Source organism: Dermacentor silvarum, chromosome 4 (assembly GCF_013339745.2).
Source record: "Dermacentor silvarum isolate Dsil-2018 chromosome 4, BIME_Dsil_1.4, whole genome shotgun sequence".
Lineage (NCBI taxonomy): Eukaryota > Metazoa > Arthropoda > Arachnida > Ixodida > Ixodidae > Dermacentor > Dermacentor silvarum.
This window is the reverse complement of record NC_051157.2, coordinates 146,335,920-146,340,947: the sequence shown is the minus strand read 5'-3', so window position 1 is coordinate 146,340,947 and position 5,028 is coordinate 146,335,920.

Sequence of the window (5,028 nt, the reverse complement as noted above, 5' to 3'; positions counted from 1 at the left end):
TTTGTGCACTTAATCGCATAGCCACTTTAATCGCTAGTTTGCACAAACAATTGCTTCCATTTCTTTCTGTATTTTTGTTTCTTTCACCAAACAATGCCTTTAATAACATTAAGGACCACCCGCCGCGGTGACTCAGTCAGCTAAGGCTGGAGAGCACGAGATAGCGGATCGAACCGCATTTCGATGGAGGCGAAGGCAAAACGCCCGTGTGCTTGCGTTGTCGTGCTCGACGTTGTAGGGGTGCTTGCGTTGCAGTGATGGAATTTCGACCACCCCAGGTGGTCGAAATTCATCCGGAGCCATCCACTGCAGCGTGCCTGATAATCAGAACTGGTTTTGGCACGTGAAATCCCAGAAAGAAGAATAATAATGACCATGACACTTGTGTTTTAATGTGAAGATTATATTTTCCCAGCACGGAAACATTCGGTAGAGTGAAAATTTGCATTATACTTTTGCAGAAGCTGCGCTGTGGATACAAACTACACTTCAACAGAATCAGTGCGGGGATCTGTCGGTAGCATTGATTCACTTCAATTAGTAGGGCATGTTGCCTTGATGGCGCTGTGACTTATCACAAAAGAGGAAGTAAGTTAAACTAGGATATGAAACGAATAGTTCGACAATACAAGGCACGGGCTGCAAATAAGCACAACTGGCAAGTGTTACGTCCTCGACGATGTGGCAGGGATAGCGGGCGGCCGTGCAAGCTTATCTCAGAATACGGTGGGTAACATGAGGCTGTAAGTTTTATGTAAAATGTTGCGGATCTTTTTTCTGGCATAGAAAGTTCACTTGTAACTGTCCTTGCATATTAGTCACTGTTCCTGGCTACCATACGGCTCCGCACCTATATTCCGAATACAAACGATAACTTGCAAAACATGGTACTTTTAATTCTAAGGTTCAATTTATTAGTCAGAAGTTATCGGCCAGTGTAGTGAACGAGTTGGAGCAAAGGAGAAAAAAATTGCAGGGGTGACTTGCGATGAAGAAATAGTTTCATGTCAGTGTGAAGAGCTCGTCTCATGTTGTTTTACGTGAATAAAAACGTTCTTACGCTTTCTGGTTAAGACACTCGTTTAGTTCTGTTTAAAGCGTTTCCTTGGCCTTGAATAAACAGTATTGAGACGTGAAAAAAAATCACAACGCCTTCTACTCCGTGAAGAGGGTCGAACAGCGAAGCTGTGTTAATTACACCGAGTTACACCATGTGCACGTGCTGCAATTGCGTAAACACAAGTAAACACAGATCTACAACAGGAAGTTATATTGATACATTGCGAGGCGAGAAGAGGCAGTGACTTCCGACGCTACTCGACGAGTGTCCAGAGGGGGGGGGGGGGGGAGGGTATTCCGCAAGAGTCCACCTAGTTGACTGTCCACTTAGGGGACTGCCTGCTATATTCTTATGGTGTGGGCAGAGGCTCTTATTTTATTAATTTATGCCTCACTATAACAAATGTCCACTTAGGGTGTTGCCATTGGCTCCCGCTTCACGAGCGCGACGGAGACTGGCTGGCACCTTCGCGCTCGTGAAGCAGGTGCCAATATCGACAGCCGAAGTGGACAGTCCACTAGGTGGACTCTTGCACAATACCCTCGCCACCCTCCAGTTCTCTGGTTGAAACCTGCCGAGCCTCCGCCATCGACATTGGCTGCAGTCACGGACACCGCGCGCGCGCGGAGCGAATGCGGGGTAACGCGGACGGCGTCGGCAGCAGCTCTGCTCGTTGCCTGTTTGGTGCTGCGATACGCGTTGGTTATCCGAAAGTGCGCGCCGCTCAGAAATAGGGAGCCTACATGCAGCAGCGTTGCATGTTGCACGGCCACGCGGCGCCACACGTCGGGGGCTGTTGTCTGGTATCGGCATAGCAAATGCGTCAGGAACGCCCTTAGAACGCCGTCGCACGTGCAAGCCGACGCATTCCATCGCCGATGACTAGCGCTGTTCGGCCCAGCCAAGCGGCCATCACGTTCGCTCCCATTGCAGCGCGCCCGACGCGGCAGGCCGCGCCTTTATTAGGGGCGAAGCACCTTAGGGCCGAGCCTTGTCCACCCCTTCGTCGTCGTTCGTAGCTCTGGTTTGCATGGAGTCCGCTAGGGGCGCTGCGGGGCGCAAGGGCATTCGTTCCCGACGCGCGCTCACTTTCTATCTCCAGCCATGGATGATAACGGTCGCTTCTGATAACGGCGCGCCCGCTGTGGACGAAAAGGCGAGAGTAGCGGCTCAACTGCAAGCGGAGTCGAGGGCTCGGAAAGCTGCTGCAGCACGGCGACGCAGACAACAAGCGGACCCGGAGTCTGGGGCGCGGCAACCGGCAGCAAAACGGCAACGCCGGCAAGCGCGGATCCGGAGCTCAGGGCTCGCGAAGCTGCAGCAGTACGGCAACGCCGACAAGCGGACCCGGAGCTGAGGGCTTGCGAAGCTCGCGCTTGAACCGAGCATCGGCGCCACCAACGTCAGGTAGACAACACTTCCGGCGTTTTGCCGCCGCTTCCCACGCTCTCGCCGCCTCTGAGTCCACTTGCCGGCGTCGGGGGATTCACGGTTAACCGAATGATCCCCCGGTGCTTCGCCAACTCATCATCATTCGCTTCGTGGATGTGGTGGTGCTGGTGGTGGTAACATTTATTTAGGTCCTGAAGAATCTTCACCCCGTTTTTATAGGGGCAATACTGCGGGCCGCTCCCACGTTGGGACGGGAAGGCCAAGCCTCACCGCCGCATCGTGGGCCTTCTGGACAGCCCAGAGTTGATTAATCCATTCGTGGCTCTTGACCAATGAATAAAATGCTTCCGCCATCAATACGTGGTCCGTGTGGTGCTGTAAAGAGGGGCACTCCCAGAGCATGTGTTTAAAATCGCTAACTCCGCCGCAGTCGGGACACAGAGGGGAGACCTCAGTGTACCTACTGATGACGGAGAGTCTGGGATACGAGTTCGTTTGTATTAGCCTGAGGGTCACGGCTTGAGGCCTCGTGAGATTTCGATGTGGCAGGGGGAAAGCCCTGCGACTCGTTTGATAGTGGCTAGTGATCTCGTTGAAGGTGGAGAGAATGTCCCTGAAACGGGGGGATTCTGCCTCCGAAAAGGTCGGACCAAGCCCGTCGCCCGTCCCACCCGGCACACCGGCCTCCCAGTGCCCGGCGCGGCCGGCAAGACCTCGCGCCCGGGCATGGGCCAACTCATTAACGTTGGCTAGCCCCCTAGTCCTGCGCCCTCGTGCGCCGGGAACCATGTAATGACGTGATGAGTAAACACCTTACCCTCAAGTGCCCTACCAGCCTCTTCACAAACTGCCGCAGTCGAGAAAGCTCGAAGGGCTGATCTCGAGTCCGTATAAATATCTTCCCTGTCCGACTGAAGGAGCGCCAGCGCAATGGCCAGCTGCTCCGCCTTGCAAGCCGATGACGTCCTGATTGACGCGGCCGATAACACTCGGCCCTTCATGTCCACGACGTTAGCAACAAAATGGCTGGAGTCACCTTCGTATTGGGCAGCATCTACAAAACATGACTCTGCCTCGTGCGCATGTGCGAACCGCAAAAGCGCAGAGGCGCGAGCCGTTCTCCTGCCAGTGTTGAAAGTCGGATGTACGTTCCTCAGAATTGGGGAGACCTTAATAGCCTGCCTCACACTATCCGAAAGCTGAACGTTCCTATCCCTTAACGTCTTCGGATTGATCCCGACCTTAGCCAGAATCCCCCTTCCCTCCTCCGTAGACAAGAGTCTAGCAATTTGTGCGGATTGCTGCGCTTCGATAACTTCCTCTAATGTGTTGTGGACGCCTAGGCTTGCTAGGTTTTCTGTGCTTGTGCGCATTAGGACTCCTAGGACTCTCTTAATACTTTTTCTGATGAGCGTGTTTAACTTGTTCATTTCGTGTTTCTGCCATCTGTGCATCGAAGTGACATAATTCACATTACTCATGAGAAACGAGTGAAAAAGCCTGAGTAGATTATATTCCTTAAGGCCTCCTTTTCTGTTCGAAACCCTTGCAATGAGTCTGATTACTCCTTCATCATGTCCTCTAAGCTTATCTATAGTACACCCGTGCTGACCGTTAGCTTCAAGGATCATGCCTAGCACCCGGAGAGAACTAAACCTTGGGATATCGCTCCCGAACGACGTTCGCACCCCAATATCAATCTCCTCTGGAGGCCTCCACCCTCTAGGCTTGGGTCCTCTTCTAGTGGGACGATATAGAAGTAACTCCGATTTGGAAGACAAGAGCCGGAGACCCATTCGATTGACGTGTTCTTCTACGCAGTCCACCGCCTCTTGCAGTGCGTCTTCAACGTGGCCTTCTGACCCGCCAGAGCACCAGAGGGCGATGTCGTCCGCATAGATTGCGGAGCCAATACCCTCCATCTGCTCAAGCTCGTCGGCCAAGCCCTGCATCGCTATGTTAAACAAGAGCGGCGAGACAACCGACCCCTGTGGAGTATCCCTTTTCCCAAGATCATAAGCCTCCGATTTCAGGTCACCCAATTTGATTGTGGCATTCCTGTCCCCGAGAAAAGAGTGCACGAATCTGTAAAATCTCTCTCCCATCTCAAGGCGGGAGATCGAGTCTAGAACATCTCTATGCGACACGTTGTCAAAGGCCTTTTCCAGAATCGAGACCGAGAATGGCCCTCGTGTCCCTGGTGTCTTTATCTAATATATCGTGCTTGATGAGTAGAATGACGTCCTGCGCGGAGAGGTGAGGCTTGAAGCCTATCATGTTGTTGGGAAAGAGACCCTCCTCTTCAATGTGTTTAGAGATCCGATCATTTATCACATGCTCCACCACCTTGCCCAAACAAGACGTGAGGGAGTAGCGGTCAGGTAGTCGACGATATCACGAGGCCGTTCACCTTGTTGTGGGCACGCGCTTTCAAGGCAAATCCTAGTAGTCCCAGGTCGCGGTATGGGCATTGGCGGTAGACATTCTCGGCTCCACCGCAGATTTAGCAGAGCGGGCGGTGATCTGAAGCGCGCCATACGAGTACACCTGACATCCTTGAGTAGTTGCGCTTGGCG